Here is a 24888-nt window from a genome sequence, read left to right on the forward strand (position 1 = left end):
AGAAATCTTGGTATCTTTGTAATGTAATTCTTGTCATTTTATTTCTGTGTGCCACTGGGTATTTAATTGTCAGAATTTTCTTTCCGTATTTGTGAGGCCTTTTTTTTTAACAATGTATAAGGTTTAGAAGAAATCACAGTGAGTCTCCTCCCTATTTTGTGCTGGGGAAATCTGTTTAAAATAATTATCAAGAGCAACTTAAAAGGTAAAGTAAAGTACAGCACCCTAAAGAGGCCATGACTGGCATCTGAATGGTGTGTGGAAAGTGCTAGGAGCCTCAGTGCTTCCTGGCCATCAGTTAGGTGACCCATGAGGTGAGGGATATTCTGTGCTACCTTTATGTGGACACTTGGGCTTTTAGAACAACACCAGGCAGAGTCACATCTGCCTCTTTCTCTAGGCGGCTGCCTTCTCAAATCCTCGGCAAAGTACTGGGCATCTGGTCTCCTAAACATATTGGGACGCAAACAGATTGTCCCATTTCGCTCTGCCCAAGGGCAGTGTTTCTCTAATTTTAGTCATTCATGTACCAACTTTATGGTTTTAGCCATATCTATATTATTCACTCAATATTTTTATAAGGCCTTATTCTGTTTCCTTAAATACATTTACTTTAAAAGGAAACTTCAAATTACCTTAAATGGAAAAACTAGTATCACACAAAAAATGGAAGGCAACTGTAGGCCAGAGACAGGCCCACATCAGAAAAACCAAAATATTCAACCATGTGCTTCTGATTAAGAAAGCCAGTGTCTTCTGAATGCCTGTCCCAGCTGACAAAGTTCCGCATGATCTGATCTCCCCCAAATCACCCTTCGCAACCTACAGTCCTGGCCCACTGATCTTCTGACCAGACCCTTGACTCACCAAGCTCACTCTTCCTCTGCATTTGGCATGACCAGCTTTTTCTTATCATTCCAATGGTACCATAGGTCCCATTTGCTTATTTTTGCTTTTATTTCTATTGCCTTGGGAAACTGACCTAAGAAAACATTGGTATGGTTTATGTCAGAGAATGTTTTGTCTATATTCTCTTCTAGGAGTTTTATGGTGTCATGTCTTACCTTTAAGTCTTTAAGCCATCTTGAGTTTATTTTTGTGTGTGGTGTGAGAGTGTGTTCTAACTTCATTGATTTACATGCAGCTGTCCAACTTTCCCAGCACCACTTGCTGAAGAGACTGTCTTTTCTCTATTGTATATTCTTGCCTCCTTTGTTGAAGATTAATCGATTGTAGGTGTGTAGGTTTATTTCTGGGCTCTCTATTCTGTTCCATTGATCCATATGTCTGTTTTTGTGCCAATACCATGCTGTTTTGATTACTGTAGCTTTGTAGTATTGTCTGAAGTCTGGGAGGGTTGTGCCTCCAGCTTTGTTCTTTTTCCTCAGGATTGCTTTGGCAATTCTGGGTCTTTTGTGGTTCCATATAAGTTTTAGGATTATTTGTTCTAGTTCTTTGAAAAATATCATAGGTAATTTCATAGGGATCACGTTAAATTTGTAGTTGCTTTGGGTAGTACGGCCACTCCAATGGCAGCTTAAACATCACCTTCTAAAGTGGTCACTGTTGGTGTCCTGTCCAGAAACCCCTGGATATCTTTCACTATCTCTGTTTATCACTCTCTTTTTTCCAAAATCCCCTAAGACACCAACAGAATATTTTGCATATATTTTATTGAGTAGAAGGGGAACACAGAGAAATGGATGGATGAATATATTTGAAGAATTAAAATTAATTGAGTCAATAATTAATTCATTAATTGATAAGGCAGAAAACTTGTTAATTATTCTCCATTTGCAAGAATAGTTTCAGAATAATAGAGATTTAGCTAAAGGAATGAAACTAAGGCAGGAAGATTTATTCTCTTCTCCTGTGATTTTTTTTTTTTTTTTTTTTTTTTGCGGTACACGGGCCTCTCACCATTGTGGCCTCTCCCGTTGCGGAGCACAGGCTCCGGACACACAAGCTCAGCGGCCATGGCTCACAGGCCTAGCTGCTCCACGGCATGTGGGATCCTCCCGGACCGGGGCACGAACCTGTGTCCCCTGCGTCGGCAAGCAGACTCCCAACCACTGCACTACCAGGGAAGCCCCTCTCCTGTGATTTGATGACTATCTTTAGTGTTGTGTCTGGATTCCTTTTTCTTTTTTGTGTGTATATCTATTATAGATTTTTAGTTTGTGATTACTGTGAGATTTTGTATAGCAGTCTATCTATCTATATGTGATTGTTTTAAGTTGCTGATCTCTTAATTTCAAATGCTTTTAAAATACCCTGCATCTGTACTCTCCTCCCCTCATGATTACTGTTTCGATACCATATTTTACATCTAATTGTTTTGTGTATCCCTTAACTGAAAAAATATGGAACACTTCATGAATTTGCGTGTCATCCTTGTGCAGGGGCCATGCTAATCTTATCTGTATCGTTCCAATTTTAGTATATGTGCTGCCGAAGTGAGCACTAAGAGAGGAACATTTAAGGAGAAATTTCCAAGACTGGGCATGATAACCAGAGAGGGCCCTCCTGGGTGAGTTAACATAGAGGAGAAGGGAAGATCTGCTTATTTGGGGACTAGCACAAAAGGAACACAAAAGACAAGTTTATTTGCTCTTCATTTCCCTTAGGCAGACCCATAATATATCACAGTTGTGTGTGCAAGGCCGGCTGAACCTTGAGAGGACAAAGCACAACACCAACATCTGGTTACCATATCTGGCAGGGTCAGAAAATGGCTGAGATACCACCTGGAGGGCCAATGTGGCTGTTTCGGATGATAAAACTCTCACTGTCCCTGGCACCTCTGTGATTTGATTGGATTCCCTAGACTGATAAGAGCCTCCCAAGGTGGAGGGGCTGTGAGTCATCTGGCTGCACGTCTTCCTGTCTGCCCTCCTCCCAGCTCACTGACTGGGTTGAGTGCTTAACTGTCACAGTCCTGCTGAGAAAACTGCGTGCTACTCTCTGTTCTCCTGCTCTTTCCAGCACAAACACACGGACCCACTCCTAATAGGAGATGAGCTCCAAGAGTTGCAGCAGTATCTAATCTATTGATTGCACTTTTCCAGTGGTCTTTCCTGAGAAGATGCATTACTGGGATAGCAAGGTGTGGAACTGCTGATGTTTGCAGGAAACAGAGGTTGGAACGAGGTATCAGCACAGACTGAAGGGCCGTGTTGTGGAAGCCAGTGTCTCATGGGTGCCTACACCACTTCCCCGGGCCTCCCTGCCCATGAGGGCCCATTGGTGACCTGCCCTTTGGGGGTTTTGACTGGTACCAAATGCGCACATGCTCACTGCATCGTACTTAAAGCACTTGAAGCTTGGGCACTGTAAGTGACAAGGCAGGGAAGAGAGAAAGAGGTGGGATTGGGGGATTTTGCTCACTCACAGCCTCCACCAGCATCCTCCAAAGTTGCCTGAAATAAATGTTCAATCTATACAGCTGTTTCTGGCTTTGTAAATGCAGTTTCAAAATAAGTCCCTTAAAACTTCTTCCAACCATAAGGCTGACCCTGAACCCCTCCTGGAAAGAAATTCTAAACTGGGGGACAACTTGGGACAGGATTCTTCTCTAAGAGAAGTTTTACAAATTAGAGTAGTCTATTTGACATCACTCTATCTACCAATATCTGATTCCTTTTGTATTCCAGGCATACGAAAGACTGCACTTCTCAGTTTTTATATTCCTTGCAGTTGGACAGGGCCACATGACTAGTTGTGATGGCCAATGTAATGGTGCACATCATTTCCAGGCTGAGACAGTGAAACGCCCATGTGTGATTCTCCAGGCTCTTTCTTGCACCACTGAGGCAATCATGGAGAAGGCTGTAAGTTGAGATGGAAGGTCCAAAAAAGTTGAAACAGCCTGGACAACTCAGTCACCATGCAGAGGACAACCACCCTAGAGATCTGCCTGGGCCCACAAACGTCTTTGCATGAGAGAGAAATAAACTTTTGTTGCATAAAGCCTTTGAGATTTGGGGGTTGTTTGTCATTGCAGCATAACTTAGCTCATCCTTACTAATATAAGAAGTAATGTTCAATGGAGTACCTGTTAATTCTCCTCTGATCCCATCTTTCCCCTCCTCCAGCCGGGTAATATCCTCCAAGCTGGACCTCTCTCCTCCAATCCTCTCCAAGCCAGATACCCCTCCCAGGCCTTTCTTCCACAGATCCTGCTCAGTTGTAGAGTTTGTGCTTAACCACCCAAATATTAGGACACGGCAGACCCAAGAATCTTTCTCAGCCAGATTGGCCTAAGCAGGAAATTCTGCTGAAAACTCATGCAACTATTTCATGAAATAAACAATTTTAAGCTCCATGGAGAATTAGTTTGGGTATCCAGGAAAGAGACACTATTTGACTCTCTTCACTTAATAAGTATCTTTACCTGACTCATTTGGAAAGTAGGTCAAGTCTGTCTTTACTAGGTAAAGATAAGAACTACTTTCCCTATTTCCTGACACCTATAAGTCAGTCTTAGGACTTAAAATGTTGGTGTAAAAATAATTGCTTTTTTGGGCTTCCCTGGTGGCACAGTTGTTAAGAATCTGCGTGCCAATGCAGGGGACACGGGTTCCAGCCCTGGTCCAGGAAGATCCCACATGTCACGGAGCAACTAAGCCCGTGCACCACAACTACTGAGCCTGCACTCTAGAGCTCGTGCTCTGCAACAAGACAAGCCACCTCCGTGAGAAACCTGTGCACCGCAAAGAAGAGGAGCCCCCGCTCGCCGCAACTAGAGAAAACCGACGCGCAGCAACGAAGACCCAACACAGCCATAAATTAATTAATTAATTAATTTTAAAAAATAATAATTGCTTTTTTTTTTTCTGGAAAGTTAACATCTAAGTGCTTGGAGGCTCTGCCAGTGACCCAAACATGAAAGCTCAAGCATTCGCACAGAAGGATGTCTCCTTGGCCAAATAAGATGCCTCCTTGGCCCAAAAGTCAGGCTTGCAGGCTTGTGAAGTGCTTCATCAATTTGTATGGAACTTGGCACTCCTGTGCCATGACTGCTGGGAAGAACGCTAGGAACTAACTGTCTCTCCATTCTCCCTGATCACCTCTGAGCTGAGCCAAACAGGATAAACAAAACAATGGATCCTCAGATGGGCTGTAAGAAATCTTCTGAGGTCGTGTTTGAAGTTAATGAAGTAGGCATCACTTGGATGGTATGTCTACTTGCTATTTTAACTTATTTAGAAGCAAGTAACAGAAAATCTCACCACAGAGGCTTGAACAAGTAGCAGCTTAATTGATAATTTCTCTTTGGTTTGATGTTTCAGAGCTTCAAAGTCCTTCTTGAAGGTAAGAAGTAGCCCTCAGAGAGCACTAGAATGTTATTGCTGGTCCTCAGGGCATAGGACCTTTTTATCAGCTATAGAGAGGTTGGAAAGCAGCTGTCAGGAAAGTCTCTGTGGATTACGTGCAAGGCAATGATGCTGATTTTACTTTCTGGAAAAGACACTGGTAGTTGCCTCAGTGCCAGAACCTGCTAGTTATCTATGCAATATCCTATGTTCCTCTCTCTTTCCTTCTGTAATTCTTTTGGGGTGGCAATATGTCTAGTGATAAATCATACCTAGCTTAAGCCAATCATGACACACTGCTTCCTGCTTTCTCAGACTCACAGATAAGGATGGTCTCATTATGACCAATGAGGTATAAAGATAAGCTTGCTAGGGAACTTCTGGGAAAATATTTGTATTTGTAATGAAATGGGCAAGCATGGCTGGCACTAAATCCTGCCTTAAATGTAAAGATAATGCTTAGTGATGTAGTAGTCATTTTGTGATCATTAGGCTCTAAGCAGGAGGGAAGTTCCAAGAAAAAGACTAAGATGCTAGCTAGCTCTCTCCACCCCCCGCCCCAAATTTCTACTTCTGGCTAAGATGGAATAACAGGGATCAGGTTTACCCTTCTACCTGAAATGAACATAAAAGAGGACAAAATATATGAAATGACAGATTTCAAGACACTGGGACATCAGGCAATGAAAAAGAGTGATACATAAGAGACTGGGGAAAAAAAATGTGAGCCCTATGATTGCCCCAGATTCCTGCCTTGACAAGAGTTTCTAGGCTGTGGAACAGGGAGCAGGAATCCAGGCAAAGCCCAGTGGACTTCTTGAATTGAAATGATAGAGGAAGAATCTGAGGAATGGCAGCTAGGTTTGCAGGACAGGGTACCAGAGAAGAGAGGGCTATACAAAGAGAGAAATCCAGAGATCTGCAGAGGGTTCTCCTTGAGTTTCAGCCAAATACTGATCAACACGTGCATGTAAGAAAATTACCTGAGGCTGGGCAGAAAAACCAAATGGATTACGGTATGTTGCCTGACCACATGGAAGTAAATTAGAAATTAATATCAGAAAGATCTGTGGAAAATCCCTAAGTATTTGGAAATTAAACACTTCTCTAAATAACTATTATCAAAGAACTCAAAAGGAAAATTAGAAAGTAGTTTGAATTGAAGAAAAAAAGAAAACAACACATCAAATTTTATGGGATGCCACTAAAACAGGACTTAGGGGGAAAGTCATATCACTAAGTATCTATATTAGCAAAGAAGAAAGATTTTAAAATAAATGATCTCAAATCAGTGGTCTAAGCTTCCATCTCAAAAAAAAAAAAAAAAAAAAACACCTAGAAAAAGAGCCAGTGAGACCCAAAATAAGCAGCAGAAAGGAAATAATAAACATAAGAGCAGAAATCAATGAAATAGAACACAGAAAAAAGAGATCAATGAAACCAAAAGCCAGTCCTCGGGGCAGATCAATATATGTAACTGATAAATGTTAATAGGAAAAAAAGAAAGAAGACAAAAGTTACCAATGTCAGGAATAATAAAAGTAATATCACCACAGATTCTACAGATATTAAAAGGATAATAGTGGAATATTATGAATAATTTTATGGAGTAAGCTTGATATCTTAGATGAAATGGAAAAATTCTTTGAAAGACCCACAGAAAAGCTCACTCAAAAAGAAACAGAGAGGCTTCCCTAGTGGTGCAGTGGTTAAGAATCTGCCTGCCAATGCAGGGGACACGGGCTCGAGCCCTGGTCCGGGAAGATCACACATGCCGTGGAGCAACTAAGCCCGTGCGCCACAACTACTGAGCCTGTGCTCTAGAGCCCACAAGCCACAACTACTGAAGCCTGTATGCATAAAGCTCATGCTCCGCAACAAGAGAAGCCACCGCAATGAGAAGCCCGTGCGCCACAACAAAGAGTAGCCCCTGCTCGCCGCAACTAGAGAAAGCCCGCACGCAGCAGCAAAGACCCAACTCAGCCAAAAATAAGTAAATAAATTTATTTTTTTAAAAAAAGAAATAGGGCTTCCCTGGTGGCACAGTGGTTGAGAGTCTGCCTGCCGATGCAGGGGACACGGGTTCGTGCCCCGGTTTGGGAAGATCCCACATGCCGCGGAGCGGCTGCGGCCGTGAGCCACGGCCGCTGAGCCTGCGCGTCCAGAGCCTGTGCTCCACAACGGGAGAGGCCACAACAGTGAGAGGCCCGCGTATCGCAAAAAAAAAAAAAAGAAATAGATAACCTGAATAGCTCTATATCAAGAAATTGAATTTAAACATGGTCCACGTGGCGTTGCTCATAAATTCTACCAAACATTTAAGGAATATTAATCCTAGATAATGTTACTATAACTCTAAGAAAACTAATCCTACAGAAACTCTCCCCCCAAAATTGATGATGAGGAAAATACTTCCCAACTCCGTTTATGAGGCCATATTACCCTGAGACTAAAACCAGATAAAGACATTACAAGAAAAGAAAACTAAAGTCTAATATCCCCCCTGAATATAGATGCAAAAATTCTAAACAGACATTAGAAATGCAAGATTGATTTAACATTTGAAAAATCTGTCAATGTAATTCACCATATAAACAAACAAAAAACCAAACAACTTTATATGATCATCTCAATAAATGAAGAAAACATTTAACAAAATTCAGCATCCATTCCTGATATAAACTCTCAGCAAACTAGGAATAGAAGGAATTTTCCTTAACCTGATAAAAGACATTTACAAAAATGTACAGCTAACATCATACTTGATGAAAGACTGAATGCTTTCTTCCTAAGATCAGGAACAGGGCAAAGAAGATGACTCTCAACACTTCTATTCAACATTGCCCTTGAGGGCAGTGCAATCAGGCAAAAACAAACAAGTCAAACAGAAAAGAAATAAAAAGCATACCGATTGGAAAGAAATAAATAAAACTATTTACATACGACATGATCTGTAGAAAACCCAGTGTAATCTACAAAAAAGCTTCTAAAATGAGCAAGTGAGTTTGGCAAGGTTGCAAGATACATGCACAACCTATAAAAGTCGACTGTATTTCTATATACTAGCAATGGACAACCAGATATTGAAAATTTTAAAAATAATACCAATTACAATAGCACAAAATTTACAAAATACTTAAAGATTAATCTAACAAAAATGTTCAACATCTGTACACTGCAAACTTTATTGAAAGAAAATTTAAGACACAAATAAATGGATGGATCAACTGTGTTTATGGGTCTGTTACAATGCCATTCCTCCCCAATCTGTAGATTTCATGAATCTCAACCAAAATCCCAGGAAGCTGTTTTGTAGAAATTGACAAACTGATTCTAAAATTCATATTGTACTGCAAAGGACCAAAACTAGCCAACTGTCTTTGAAAAAAATTGTTGGAATTAAATTACCTGATTTCAAGACATTACAAAGCTACAATAATCAAGACAGGGTGATACTGGACTTCCCTGGTGGTCCAGTGGTTAACACTCTGTACTTCCACTGCAGGGGGCGTGGGTTCGATCCCTGATCGGCGAAGTAAGATCCCACATGCTGTGCAGTGTGGCCAAAAAATCAATAAATTATAAAAAGACAGGATGATACTGACACAGATAAAGAGATGAATAAAATTGGATAGAGATACCAGAAATAAGTCCACACATATATTGATAACTTATTTTTCACAAAATTACAAAAGCAGTTCACTATAGAAGGATAATCTTTTCAACAAATAATGCAGACTCCTAGGCATATACCTGGAGAAAACCATAATTCCAAAAGATACATGCACCCCAATGTTCATTGCAGCACTATTTAGAATAACCAGGACATGGAAGAAACCTAAATGTCTATCAACAGAGGAATGGATAAAAAAGATGTGGTACATATATATACAATGGAATATTACTCAACCACAAAAAGGAACAAAATTGTGCCATTTGCAGAGATGTGGATGGACCTAGAGACTGTCATACAGAGTGAAGCAAGTCAGAAAGAGCAAAACAAATATTGTATATTAACACATATATGTGGAATCTAGAAAAATAGTACAGATGAACCTATTTGCAAAGCAGAAATAGAGACACAGATGTAGAACAAACATATGGACACCAAGGCGGGGAAACGGGGGGTGGGATAAATTGGGAGATTGGGATTGACGTATAGACATTACTATGTATAAAATAGATAACTAATGAGAACCTACTGTATAGCACAGGGCAAAAAAAAAAAAAAAAAAAAGAAGGTACAATCTGGTTGTAGGACATGTATTAAGTTAACCTTAAAAATGCATTCCAAAAAAAAATGCATTCCAATATACAGTAGGTACAGACAAATACTGTTTGATTCCACTTATATGAGGTACATAGAATAGTCAAATTCATAGAGTCAGAAAGTACATTGGTAGATGCCGGGAGCCCAGTGGTGGAAGGAGGTGAGGAGGGGGAATGGGGAGTTAATGTTTAATGGGGGCAGAGTTTCAGTTTAGGAAGGTGAAAAATTCAGGAGATGGATGATGGTGAGAGTTGCATAACAATGTGAATGTACTTAGTGCCACTGAACTGCACAGTTAAATATGGTTAAAATAGTATGTTTTATATTATGTGACTTTTACCACAATAAAAAACATTAAACAAACAAACAAATTATGCTGGAATAATTGAATATCCATATACAAAAAGAAAAAAAAAGTGGAGTCTGAGCCATACCTCATACTATATACAAAATTAACTCAAAAATCAAAATAGATCATAGATCTAAATGTAAAATCTAAAGCTACATTAAAAAAAAACTTCTAGAAGAAAGTGTAGAAAATCTTTGTGACTTTGGGTTACACAAAGATTTCTAGATACGACACTAAAAGCATAATTCATAAAAGAAATAATTTATAAATTGAAACTTATCAAAATAAAAAATGTCTGCTTTTTGAACAACACAGTAAAGAGAATGAATAGGTAAGCCACATACTGGGAGAAGATATTTGCAAAACACATATCTGATAAAAAACTTGTTTCCAGAGTAGAGAAAGAACTTTCAAAACTTGATAAAAAGAAAACAAAAATCCAATTAAGAAATGGGCAACATTTTGGACAGACACTTCACCAAGAAAATACATGGAAATAAACACATAAAGAGAACACTGTTAGGGAAATGCAAATTAAAAACACAGTGTGGTACCACTATACAGCTATTAGGAAGGCTAAGATTAAAAAAAAAAAAAAAATGACCATACCAAGTGTTGGCTAAAGGATGAAGAGCTGGAACTCTCATACTGTGCTGGTGAGAAGGTAAACTGGTGGAGCCATGTTGGAAACAGCTTGGCAACTTCCTTAAAAAAAAAAAATTTAACATTTACTTACCATATGATCCAGCCATTCCATTTCTAGGTATTTACCCAAGAGAAAAAGAAATATATGTCCACACAGAGATTTTTACCCAAAGATTCATAGCAAAAACTGGCACCATACCAAATGCCCTTCAGGAAGTAAATGGATAAACCATCTGCGATGCATCCATACAATGGAACACTACTCAGAACTAAAAGGAATGAACTATTGATATAACGCTGCAACATGGATGGACTTCAAAATAATTATGCGGAGTGACAGAAGTCAGATGAAAAGAGTACATACTGTTGATTCTATTTATATAAAATTCTAGAAAATACAAACTAATCTATACGGACAGAAAGCAGATGAATGGTTGCCTGAGGAGTGTGGGGAGAGACAGGAAGGAAGGATTATACAGGGGAAGGAGGAAACTTTTGAGGGTGATGGACATGTTCACTATCTTGAGAGTTGTGACGGTTTCATGGATATATACAAATGTCAAAATTCATCATATTGTACATTTAAATTATGTGGACTCTATGACAATTATACCTCTAGAAAGCTGGGGGGAAAAAAAGATGCTATCCCTGATGTTGTTAAGCCATTTAGTCAATGGCTGCTTATCTCCAAATCATCGATTATGAAAAACATCTAAATAATTAACCCAAAATAAGTAATTTTTCCTGTATTTGAAGCTGGAAGCAAAATTTACTACTATATCTACCCAACACCTTGGCTTACATAATAAAAATGACAGCATATTAAAGCTTAAAGGACTTTGGGGATTAGCCATTAAAGTCTTCCCAACAACCAGCCCCCTTTTTTTTTTCAGCTAAAGGAGTTAGAAACCCAGAAACACGAAGGGACTTGCTCAGATCTGTTAGGAGATCCATGACAAGAACCACAGTATTCTGAGTCCCCAGTTGGGGCTCTTTCCAGGATGCCATACTATGGTCTGCCGTTTCAATTTTTTACTTTCTAGATTTTGTTTCCTTAAAACCACAAAGAGGAAAAAAAAAACCAGAGTGGAATTTAATGCTTACAAGTGAAATTACCTAAAGGAACGGTTGTATGTTTTATAAATGAGGCAACAGAGCCTTGTGGAACAGGAAAGAAAGGTGATATTTTCTCCTACAGTCACAGAGCAAACATTAATTAAACACTGGTCTCTTGAAGCAAGTAAAGGAAAATGACATCACCTGCCCCAACAGTAATTCTCAAGTGCAGACTCACTCCCAGGAGTCAGCGTCTGCCTAACTGCCCCTCTGAGCTCGCCTGGCTGGAATAGCATCAGACATTTCAGTCCTGAGGTTTCCAAGGGTACTCACATGTTAAAAGTGAAGTGTAAAAATTCAGTCATTTTGTGTTAGTTGACATTTTTTAAATGGCATGGCTTTTTTTTTTTTGTAACTTAAAACTAAATTTGTTTTAGATTAGGCTTACTCATGAAGAGTGGAAAGTTTATTTTGTTCCTTAGATGTTCCCATCTTTGAGCAAAGGCCAAACAATGAAAATTCTAACTGAGGTAGAGGAGGAACATGAGTATTTCACCAAATCATGGGTGACTGAGAACCTTCCTGGCTCCACGTGCTATCAATATCCTATGTCTCAAACAAAAGTTAGGAACCTTAGCCTAACTATCTGTGTGGTTAACTTTATTTCTCTAGAGCATAGCACCAATGCACATATTGCATAGAACTTCCCAGTGGAGGGAGGATGATTTCTACTCACTATTCTTCCTTTACCAGAAAAGTGACTTCAAATCTGGGCTCACAGGAGATATTAGAGAGGCATAGTGACTTGGGGAAAAGTTACTAGAATGATTAAATTTTGAAAATCATAAATGAACTCTGAGGAAAGATGAAAGGAATTGCAATTACTCAGCCTCCATGACAAGTTCAGAGGATATTGAATCTCCACCTGGTATTATCTCCCAGCCTTCCTGTCCAGCTCCTGCTGGAATTGCTCATGACATTAATTACACCATATGGTAGACACTGATATTTGCCCACTCGACATCCATTCCAGTTTCTTCCTCATAAACAGAATCGCCTTTTGTTAAGGTGTGGCAATGTGCCCAGCAAAATTACTCTTCACATTCCCTTGCAGCAAAGGGTACCCATGTGACCCTCATCTGACTAACGAGAACTGAGCTGGGAATTTCTGGGAAAGCTATTTTCCCTATCCTCCACACCTGCTTTTATGACACATGGACAGGAAGGCTGGAGGCACAGCAGCTACCTGGAGATACAGGTAACCAGCAGAAGGAAGACATAACAGGTAGCCAACTGCCTTCCTGAAATTCTGCTGTTTCTCAGGCATCTCAATCTCAACGTGCCCAAAGGGGAACTCGGGATCTTTCCATTTTGCAAGCTGGTTGTTAAACAGCCATGATTAGAAATGGATTTCCTATTTTGGTAAATGGCATCACCACTCCTGCTGTTACGATTGTCAAAACCCTGGACGTTATCCTTGACTCACTCCCCTCAAGCCCAAGTCCCCATAATTCTACCAACCAAACATTTTCTTTTTGTTTTTGCGGGATCCTAGTTCCCCCACCAAAGATTGAACCTGGGCCCCCTGGCAGTGAAAGAGCCAATTCCTAACCACTGGCTGGCCAGGGAATTCCCCCAACCAGACATTTTTCCAACAGGGTCCTTGCTTTCAATTGTTTTTCTCATTGTGACAAAGTACACATAAAATTTACCATTTTAACCATTTTAAAGTGTAAGTTCAGTGACATTTAGCACACTCACAGAGTTGTGCAAGCATCATCCTTATCTAGTTCTAGAAAGTTTTCATCACCCCCATCCCCAAAGAAACCCCAGGCTCATCAGGCAACATTCTTATTCTCCCCTTACTCTCCCCCTTGGCTCCTGGCGACCACTTACCTATGGTCTCTATGAATGTGTCTATTCTGAATATTTCATATAAATGAAATCATACAATACATGGCTTTTTGTATCTGGCTTCTTTCACTCAGCTTAATGTTTTCAAGGTCCATCCATGTTGCAGCATGTATCGGTACTGTATTCCTTTTCATGGCCAAATAAATTCAAGTGTGTACATATACCACATTTTGTTGGACCATTCATCAGTTGAGGGACATTTGGATTGTTTCTACCTTTGGCTACTGTAAATAGTGCTGCTATGAACACTTATGTACAAGTGTTATAACACCTGTTTTCAATCTTGGGCGGTATATATTCCTAAGAGTGGAATTGCTGGCTCATGTGGTAATCTATGTTTAACTTACTGAGGAACTGCCAAAATTTTCTAATAGTGGCTGTACAATTTTACATCCCCACCAGAAACTGGAGGGTTCCAATTTCTCCATCCTTACCACACATGTTATTTTCTGTTTGGTTTTAATTATAGCCATCTTAATGGTTGTGAAGTAGTATCTCACTTAATTTTGACTTATATTTCCCTAGTGACTAATGACGTTGAGCATCTTTTCAAGTGCTTGTTGGCCATTTGTATACCTTCTTGTGGAAATGTCTATTCAAGCCATTTGCCCTTTTTTTCATTGGCTTGTTTGGTTTCTTGTTGATGAGCTGTGAGAGTCCTTTATATATTCTGGATACTGGGCCCTTATCAGATATATGACTTTGAATATTTTCTCCATTCTGTGGGTTGTCTCTTCACTCTCTTGGTAGCATCCTTTGATGGACAAGAGTTGTTAATTTTGATGAAGACCAATTGATCTATGTTTTTCTTTTGTTCCTTGTGCTTTTCATGTCTTTCATCCACTCTTGAGTCCTTTAACCCATGCCAAGAATAATATTTTAAACACTTAAATCTGATTTTCACTCCCCTGCTTAAACCTTCAATAATTTCCCATTGCACTTAGGATAAAGTCCCAAATCCTCTCCATGGGCTACAAGGTTCTGCATCATTGGGTCCCTGTCTTTCTCTTTAATCTCATTTTCCCACATTTTTCCTCACTTTCTTTGCCTTCTGTTTCTCAAGTATGACAGACCCTCTTTAGTCCCAGGACTTGCTTACGTGCTAATGTTCCTGCCTGGAGCGGGTATCCTCATCCCTTCTGTATAGCTAATTTTAATAATTCCAAGTCATCCTTCAGGTTCAATGTCACCTCCTCAGGAAAGCCTTCCTTAACCCCTTGGCCCCAAACTTGTTCCAGCCTGTGAGAGGTGGAGTTTTGCAAGCTGGTTGTTAAACAGCCATGATTAGAAATGGAATTATGTGAACACAATTAAATAAATTATGTTAAAAACAAATGTAATAAACACTTGGAACTCATTACACTTGGAACTAATTTCTTTTTACATTTACTATTATCTATATGCTCTTGAGGAAATTCTCTACATGGAAATAGAATGTCATGGTCTGCTATTGTTCATCTTCTCCCAACTTTTCCTTGATGACAGGGATAGCTTGACTGTCATGGTGGGAGTATTTGAGCAAAGGCTACAGATCAGGTCTTTTTTTTGGAGTGCCAGTGTTAACATTTACCAGCGCACTGTCACCAGTCAAATCTGAGTTCTGTGGTGCAATTTCACGTTATGTAGAGGCTTAGGATAAATTATACATTGTGAACTCTGAGCAGGAGAGCCGTTATCATACTCCGTGCTAGTACTCCTAAATCCCAGGGGCCATACAGCTCACATTCTACACTCCTGTGAAGGTAATTGATTGGAAGTGATTACCATAATTATGTACTCTGATTTTTAAAAAAGACTCTGGAAAATTTCCGGTTAAACTTTGCAGATTCCACACTTGGTTTTATCTCCACTGTCTTCTGAAATCCCACTAAAATAATAGTAAAGGAGGAAAAAAAGCCATAAATGAGAGCCATAAACCTCTTGATTGCCATTCAAGAGAATGGAAATGGAGGTAACTGAGACACGATAAATCAAAAGAAAAAAGTTTGGGGGAGCTGGAGTATGTTAACTGACCTATCAGACCAAAGAAAACAGAAACCAAAGCCTGCAGTGGGGGAAGCCAGCAAGAAAGCAGTTCATTTGCTCAGAACCCTGGAAAGCCGTAGGAATCTGAAAGCAGGGGTGAAGAATAGGGCTGAAACTGGAAGATGGATTGAATACACGGGCCCAGTGAGCCTCCTAGATTCCCTTCCTCACCCAGCACAGCCAGATGACGGCCTCTCTGCAGCTTGGCAGGAAACTCAAGATTGACTCCTGAAACTGAATCAGAGAGGATCTGGCTTAGGGGACCCAAGTAGGGCTGAGACACCATACTGAAACTGGGTGAAGGTCTGCAGATGAAATGGGAGAGATCCCAGCCTCCTTCTCCTGCTTCACTCTTAGAACACCAGCAGCCAGACATATATAATCCAAGGAAGAGATGAGAGGTTTCTAATCCAGAGACTGACCAGCCCAAGATGGATACTGACAAGTGTATGATAGGGTAGGGCTTTGCTTGATCTCTCAGCCGTGGCTCTCAAACTTGGCTGCACACCGGAATCACTTGGAACCTTTAATATATACAGATACCTAGGTTCCACTTCCAGAGATCTAATGTAATGGGTCAGAAGGACAGCCCAGGATCGGAGCTTTTTTACGTTCCCCCAGGGGATTTTAATGCTCAACCAAGACAGAAACACCAATGAAACCTATGGGTCAATAGCTTCTTCGAAGTGCTTCATTTCTGATCTTTTCACAAACCAAGTTTTAGGTTTGATTTTCTCTATTCTTTGCCCATTTCCTACTTATTTCATTGATTTGTCATCTCATTTCCCTTCTTCTGCTTATGTTGGGTTTAACTTGCCCTTCTTTTTCTAGTTTCTTAAGTGGAAATGTAGAGCACTGATTTTAGATCTTTCTTTTTTCCTCAAAGAAGCATTTAATGCTATAAATTTCCCTTAAAGCACTGCTATATAGCTGTGTCCCACAAATGTCGATATATAGGGTTTCATTTTCATTCTGTTCGAAATATTTCCAATTTCTCTTGTGATTTCTTCTTTGACTTCTTATTTCGACATATGCTGCTTAATTTTCAACTATTTGGGGTTTTTTTCCAGGTACCTTTCTGCTACTGACTTTAAATTTAATTCTATTGAGCAGAGACTATACTTTGTGGCATTTTGATCTTTTTAAATCCATTGAGACTTGTCTTATGGCCCACAATATGTTCTACTTTGGTGAATGTTCTATGTTCATTTGAAAAGAATGTGTACTCTGTTGTTGGGTGGAATATTCCATAAACATCAATTAGGTCAAATCAGTTGAGAGTATTATAAAATTGTTTATACGCTGACTCATTTTCTGTCAACTTCAACTATTCATTATTGAGAAAGTATTAAAATCTTCAACAAAAATTTTAACTTTGTCTACTTCTCCTTGAAGTTCCAAAAGTTTTTGTTTCATGTATTTTGAAGCTATGTTATTGTGTGCCAACACGCTTGGAATTGTTATGTCTTCTTGACAAACTGTTCCCTTTATCATTATGAAATATATCTTTTGTCTCTAATATTCTTTGTTCAAAGGATATTATTTTATCTGAATATACTCCAATACAGCCCCCCCCAGCTTTCTTATGATTAGTAATTGCATGGCCTACCTTTTCCCATGATTTTACTTTTTAAAAATAATTAAATAATTAATTAATTTTGGCTGTGTTGGGTCTTCGTTGCTGCGCGTGGGCTTTTCTCTAGTTGCAGTGAGCAGGGGCTACTCTTTGTTGCGGTGCGCGGGATTCTCATTGCAGTGACTTCTCTTGTTGCGGAGCATGGGCTCTAGGCATGCGGGCTTCAGTAGTTGTGGCACGTGGGCTCAGTAGTTGTGGCTTATGGACTCCAGAGCGCAGTCTCAGTAGTTGTGGTGCATGGGCTTAGTTGCTCCGCGGCATGTGGGATTTCCCAGACCAGGGCTCAAACCTGTGTCCCCTGCACTGGCAGGCGGATTCGTAACCACTGTGCCACCAGGGAAGCCCTCCCATGACTTTACTTTTAACCTATTTGTTTCTATACTGTAAGTAGGTTTCTTATAGACAGCATATAGATGGGTTGTTTTATAAGATTTAAAGATTCTTTTGATGGCATGACACAACACAGTGACATTCAGAGAGCTGAAAGCCAGAACTCTGTTACTTACAGGTCCAAAGGAGAGCAGGCTGCCAGTCAGTGCCACACAGGGATCTGCACCAGGTGTAACGGCAAGCTGGAGCTGTAGAAGACAGTTTACGTATGGTAAGTTGCATGGGGTTAGCTAGGGTTTTCAGGTTCCCGGTGGACTGGCTACTTGAAATAATTTCAAGGGCTCTGGGGCACAGGGGCTGTCCCAAGTTGTCTGGTGTCTGGCTGCTGGTCAATTAGAGCTGGTGTATGGTGGCCAGGAGTGTGAAAGCCCCGAATAAGGAAGTGATTGGGGTGTGGATTTTATCAACTGCTCAAGAAGGGGAACTGACTGGCCTCTAGCCAGGGTCTCAAGATTGGGTCAAGACAGCATTAAAAAAAAAAAAGCCATATGACATGGATTTTTCTTCCTCCCCTCACAACCAAGTGTGATAATGTCTACATTTAATTGGGGTGTTTAGCTAATTTTCACGTAATTTGATTATTATTATAATTCGGTTTAAATCTATTATCTTGTCATTTTTTTTTTAAGATTTTTTGATGTGGACCATTTTTAAAGTCTTTATTGAATTTGTTACAATAATGTTTCTGTTTTTTGGCCACCAGGCATGTGGGATCTTAGCTCCTGACCAGGGATTGAACCCGCACCCCCTGCATTGCAAGGCAAAGTCTTAACCACTGGACCTCCAGGGAAGTCCCTTGTCATTTGTTTTCTACATTGTTATTTGTTCCCTTTTCTCTCTTTTCCTGCCTCCTTTTAAATTAATTTAGTATGTTCTATGATTCCATTTAATCTCCACCATTGGTTTCATAGATATACCTCTTTGTTGTTTTTAATTTTTAAATATTTGCCCTAGGGTTTACAGTTTATGTCTTTAATCTATCACAGCCTCCATTCAAATAAAAGTATATTTTAAGAAACTTAAAACAGAATACTTCCATTCTCCAGAAAACCACCCATTCTTATGCTACTGTCATAGATTCTACTTTAATGATGTTTTAAACCCCACGATATGTTTCAATTTTTAGAAATTTAAATAATTATCTTTTAAAGAAAAATTTTAAATAAGGAAACCATGTCTTCTATAATTATCTACGTATTTACAGTTTCCAGCATTCTTCATTCTTTTGTGTAAATCCAAGTTTTCATTTGGTGTCAATTTACGCCTACTTGAAGATCTTCTTTTAACATTCTTTTGTATTGCAGGTCTGCTGGCAATGAATTCTCTCAACTTTTGGTTGTTTGAAAAGCCTTTATTTTAAAAAGGTATTTCTTTTTTTTTTTAACATCTTTATTGGGGTATAATTGCTTTACAATGGTGTGTTAGTTTCTGCTTTATAACAAAGTGAATCAGTTATACATATATATATGTTCCCATATCTCTTCCCTCTTGCGTCTCCCTCCCTCCCACCCTCCCTATCCCACCCCTCCAGGCGGTCACAAAGCACTGAGCCGATATCCCTGTGCTATGCGGCTGCTTCCCACTAGCTATCTACCTTACATTTGTTAGTGTATATATGTCCATGCCTCTCTCTTGCCCTGTCACAGCTCACCCTTCCCCCTCCCCATATCCTCAAGTCCGTTCTCCAGTAGGTCTGTGTCTTTATTCCTGTCTTACCCCTAAGTTCTTCATGATATTTTTTTTCTTAAATTCCATATATATGTGTTAGCATACTGTATTTGTCTTTCTCTTTCTGACTTACTTCACTCTGTATGACAGACTCTAGGTCTATCCACCTCATTACAAATAGCTCAATTTCGTTTCTTTTTATGGCTGAGTAATATTCCATTGTATATCTGTGCCACATCTTCTTTATCCATTCATCCGATGATGGGCACTTAGGTTGTTTCCATCTCTGGGCTATTGTAAATAGAGCTGCAATGAACATTTTGGTACATGACTCTTTTTGAATTATGGTTTTCTCAGGGTATATGCCCAGTAGTGGGATTGCTGGGTCATATGGTAGTTCTATTTGTAGTTTTAAAAAGGTACTTCTGATAGATGTAAAATTCTAGGTTGAACTTTTCTTTCTTTCAGTGTGGCTTGTGCAGTTTCTAATGAGAAGTCTGCTTTAAATTTTATCTTCGTTCTGTGTGTACAGTTTGCTTTTTTTCCTCTGGTTGCTTTGAAGATTCTTTTTTATTGATTTTTGGCAATTTGATTGATTTTCTTTATTTCTTTTACTTAGATTTCTTTGAGATTCTTGGATCAGTGTGTTTATAGTTTTAATCAAATCTGAAACTTTTTTGACTATTCTTTCCTCAAATATTTCTCTTGTAACCCCTTCCCCCATTGCATGTATGTTAGCTTGATATTGTCCCATAGTTCACTGAGGCTCTGTTCAATGTTTTCTTTTTTTTCCACTCTGTGTTTCAATTTGGGTAGTTTCTATCGCTACATCCTCAAGTCACTGATCTTTTCTTCTGCAGTATCTAATCAGTTAATCCCAACCAGTATATTTTTTATTTCAGATATTTTTCATCTCTAAAAAACTCCCATTGATCTTTATATATCTTTCATTTCTCTTCCCATCAGATCCAGATTTTCTGTTATATCCTTGAGCATATGGGACGTCTTTATAACAGCTGTTTTAATGTACTTGCTGCTCATTCCATCACCTCTATCATTTCTTAGTCTGTTTTTAATAACTGATTTTTCTTCTAGTTAAGGGCCCCATTTTCCTGCTCCTTCATATGGCTGGTCATTTTTGACAGGATGCCCAACATTGTGAATTTTATGTCACCAACTGCTGGTTTTATTTTCTTTCAAAGCATGTTGAATTTTTTATGGTAGGCAGTTTAAGTTACTTGTGGATTAGTTTGATCCCTTTGAAATTTGTTTTTTCACTCTTTTAAGGGAGTTCTAGAGTAACCATTATCCTAAAGCCAATTTAGCCCCACTTTTAAGTCAAGGTCCTTTTGGGATCTCTATGGAATGCTCTGGGTAGGTAGGTATTCAATGAGACCTCTCCACTCTGGTGGGTACTTGAAAGGATTTCAGCCCTGTGAGATCTGAGATTTATCTCATAGCTCTATTTCAATTATTCTTTGCCATTGTTGTCTAGTGGAATTTCACCATATGCCTAAGCAGATTGGGCTCAGCCTATCAAGAGAGACCCTATGCAGATTTCTGGATGGCCGTGTAATTTCTACCTTTTAAGTACTCTGCCCTGAAAATTTTAGCCACCTTGACCTCTCCAGACTCCAGTCTCTGTTTAGGTTTCTCCTTCCTGTCCCACAGTCTGGGCATTGTCTCCAGGCAGAAAACCAAGATGGTAGTGAGGCTTACCCCACTTGTTCCCCTTTCCACAGGGATCACAGTTCTGTGCTGCCTGTTGTCCAATGTCTGGAAGTAGTTTTTTCCTATTTTTTTCCCAATTTTCTAATTGTTTTGGTGGAAAAGTACTTCTGGATCATCTTCCTTTATTATCAAAAGGTAAGAACAAGTAGTTGCCTCACTCTTAAGTTTGAGTTTCCAGCAATGGCTTACCAGATTGAGGGAACATCCACTATGAAACAGAGACTAAAATAAAGGGAGAAAAGGAACCAAAGAAAGCACATAATGCAGGGAACAGAAGAAAATGTTAAAAAATTTATAATTAAAACCCTCAAAGGGATCTGAGAAGATACTCCATTGCTGAAACCACAGAATGCCATAAAAAAATTGTTTTAATTTAGAGAATAAGGTTTTTATTTTTTTTATTTTTAAAAGGAGTTGATTTCTTTTATTTATTTATTTATTTTTGGCCGCATTGGGTCTTTGATGCTGTGTGCACGCTTTCTCTAGTTGCGGCAAGCGGGGGCTGCTCTTCGTTGCGTGGGCTCTAGGTGTGCGGGCTTCAGTAATTGTGGCACATGGGCTTAGTAGTTGTGGCTTGCAGGCTCAGTAGTTGTGGCGCATGGGCTTAGTTGCTCTGCTGCATGTGGGATCTTCCCAGACCAGGGCTCAAACCCATGTCCCCTGCATTGGCAGGTGGATTCTTAACCACTGTGCCACCAGGGAAGTCCGAGAATAAGGTTTTTAGAATTAAAAACATGCTAGCAGAAATAAGAATGTCACTAGAAGGTGACAAGTATTGTATCAAAAATACAATAGAGGAAATGTTTCAGACAGCTGAACAAAATGACAAGGAGATAGAAAATGTAAGAGACAAAACTGTTACGAGACTGATCAAGAGAGCCCAAATTGTCAATCAAGAAGACTTCCAGAAAAAGAATCAAAAAAAAAAAAAAAAAAGGACAGGAAATTATGAAAAAGGAAAAGAAAATTTCCCAAACTGAGGCGTATGAACCTCTAGATTTAAAAGGACCACTAACTACCCAGTTCAATGAATTAAAAAATGATCCACACCAACATAAATTGTGACAAAATTTCAGGACACCTGAGCAAAAGAGAAGTCCTCAAAAGCATACAAAAGATCAGGAATTAGAATGGCACAGAGAGATAGGAAGTTAGAGGACAATGGGCAAATGCCTACAGCTTCTGAGAGGACAGGACTGTCACCTGGAATTTCACACCCTGATAAACTACCAGTCACATGTGAGAGTATAATGAAGACTTTTTCAAACAGGCAAGGCAATGAAAATTTTATCTTCTATTCATTCTTTCTCATGAAGCAACAGAAAGATGTGCTCCATCAACTCAGAGTGAAAAGACACAGGGTCTAGAAAATGAGAAACTCAAACAGGAGACTGTAGGAACCCCCAAACAATGCTGAACGGAAGCTACATGGTTACAGTTGCACAGAAGCCGAGAGATCAGTCAGCGCAGGTCACAGAGTAGGACAACTCCAAAGGATTGTTTAAAAAAAGGTGGGGGGACCCATTATTTACTTGATATGACTGTCCTGCAAAGAGCATGATTTAGCGTGTTATTTAGAATTATGAAGGCAAATATGAAAAAATACAATGAGAAGATTTGAAAACTGTTCTTCTGGATAGTGGGAATTGGAGATCAGGAGGACCTTGGGGAGGTGACTATTATTTTTGTTTTAATCCTGTATTTCTATTTGATTTTTAAAATTGTATTCATGTAATTCCTTCAATACAGCCAAAAAAAAAAAAAAAAAGTAAAAGGTAAGAGGCCTAGAAATTGAAGTTCACAAATACCAAAGCTACTCCTGGCTCAAATTCTTCCCTGATACGCTAAGGGATGTGAGTGTGATTGCTGTGTGAGGTCAGAGCGTGGGGCTCGGACTCCGAGGGGTCACCTCAGGTCCAGAGCACAGTCTTCCAGCCCTGCAGGTCTGGACCTAATATAAAGGGATGCTAGACCCCCTGAAAACTTGTGTACCATGTGAATTTGTGAGAGACTGTGGCAGAAGCCCAGTTTAGTAGTTTATAGTGAGAAATACAACTGTCCAGGATGTTTGGAAATCCGTGTAGCAAGTCTGCACATCCTCTTTCTTTAATAGAGAAACATACTCCAGAAGCCCAATTACATTCAGAACGTTGCTTGATAAAGAGGGACTCAAAGTGAAGGGCGTTACACAGTCCTCAGAAATATTTCAGTAAGATCACGATAGCCTGGTAAGTCACGCTGCTCCTTTAATAGCTACCGAAGATCAGCGAACTTTTTCTGTAAAGGGCCAGATATTCAATGTTTTCAGCTTTGCAGACCATCTCTGCTGCAAACAGTTAATGCGACGGTTACAGAGGAGCCACAGGTGGCAAGTAAACAACAGCGTGGCTGTGGCCCAACTTTATCTGGGTCCATGCAGACGACAGCTTGGTTAGCCCTGCCTGTTAGACCTCTGTCCCCTGACAGAGACTTACAAATTCTTTTTCTTTTTTTTACTTTTATTTGCATTTATTTTTTGTGACATTTATTCCCGGGCCATAAGGTTTTATTTCTTCAGTTTCTTCTGGGCAACCTCTTCTTTGGGTTTAGTAACAACCTGCTCTTTTTCAGTAAGGATCATCTCAATGTGGCAGGGAGAGCTCATGTATGGGTTAATCCGACCACGAGCTCTGGAAGTCCTGAGCCACATCTTGGGGGCTTTATTCACCTGGATGTGCTCAATGACCAGAGAATCTACATCTAAGCCCTTAAGTTCAGCATTACTCTCTGCATTTCTGAGCATGTGCAGTAAAAATTCAGCACTCTTTTTGGGCCACTGACCCGTACGTCCAGCCCCACTGTTTGGCCTGGGCACACCTACCAACCCCACCATTGTAACGACGGAATGGCACACGTTGCCTCTTTAAAGTGACATCCTTCAGATACTTAGTGGCTTTTCAAATATGCATACCCTTAATGGCCTGGGCAGTTTCACGAGTGTTCTTAAAGTGAACATGAAGATTTGAACCTCTTGACTTGCATGATTTTGTGGGGTTTTCTGGGTCAAGTGAATAGCGAACCATTTTTAGAGGTAACCTCAGGGCGCTTACCGGAAAAAGGAGACTTACAAATTCTTATTCTCTGATTCTCCTTTCTTTAACTTTCTTCATTTCAATAATCTCATAACGTCTTTAACCTCTGAGACTAAGAGAAAAATTGATCTAGTTTTAGTTCTAAATGATAGCATCTGGGTTAGGTAAAGGAAACATCTTAAGGTCAGTAGTGGATCAGCCTCCACATCAGCTTGCATCAAAGTTATTTGGGGGACGTTTTTCACAGAGGCAATGGGGCATACCAGTGAGAATGTAAGTTCTCCTGTCTTTCAGAGAGCAGAAATTCCTTCCTTCCTCTCTTCCCTCCACCTCCCCTCCCTTGTTTTAAGCCTCTATAGTTTTGGTCAGCATTGCTAGACTTTTCTTTACCTACATGGTATACAGATCTTTTTGAGATACATCATTATAAGCACCGTGTGATACGCAGCTTTCCTCTGAAATGTGCTCATTGGGAGAAAAGGCTGCCAGTATCAAGTGTGAACCAGTGTTGAGCTGAGTTGTACAACTGGTGAGCTGCGTTCACAGTCATTCAGGCTCCTTCTGGAGGGAAAGCACACGGCACACACTGAAGGGTGTCTGGGCCAACCCTTGCTAAGATGCTTCCTAGACCCTGCTTCAACCTCATGGGGGGGCATGACGCTATTCCTAAATGATAAAGGAAAGTATTTTCCTTAATCCCTAGGAGTTACAGAGCCCATAACCCAATGCCAGGCACATTTTCAGAGGAATGGCGGAGGGCCTGATAATTCCGGAATGGTAATTGCTCACTTGTCCTAACCCCCAGTATTAATTCCACA

The 24888-nt window shown here is 39.8% G+C and overlaps 1 non-coding gene and 1 pseudogene across 1 annotated transcript; both read right to left on the reverse strand.

Moving 5' to 3' along the window:
* Nucleotides 1–2357: 2357 nt before the first annotated feature.
* LOC137222916 (U6 spliceosomal RNA) lies at nucleotides 2358–2464 on the reverse strand. The gene has a single exon (XR_010942681.1). It is a non-coding gene; the product is annotated as a U6 spliceosomal RNA (small nuclear RNA).
* Nucleotides 2465–23523: 21059 nt separating this feature from the next.
* Nucleotides 23524–24089, reverse strand: LOC137220720 (large ribosomal subunit protein uL22-like; annotated as a pseudogene).
* Nucleotides 24090–24888: the final 799 nt, after the last annotated feature.

Source organism: Pseudorca crassidens, chromosome 3 (assembly GCF_039906515.1).
Source record: "Pseudorca crassidens isolate mPseCra1 chromosome 3, mPseCra1.hap1, whole genome shotgun sequence".
In the NCBI taxonomy this organism is placed as follows: Eukaryota; Metazoa; Chordata; class Mammalia; order Artiodactyla; family Delphinidae; genus Pseudorca; species Pseudorca crassidens.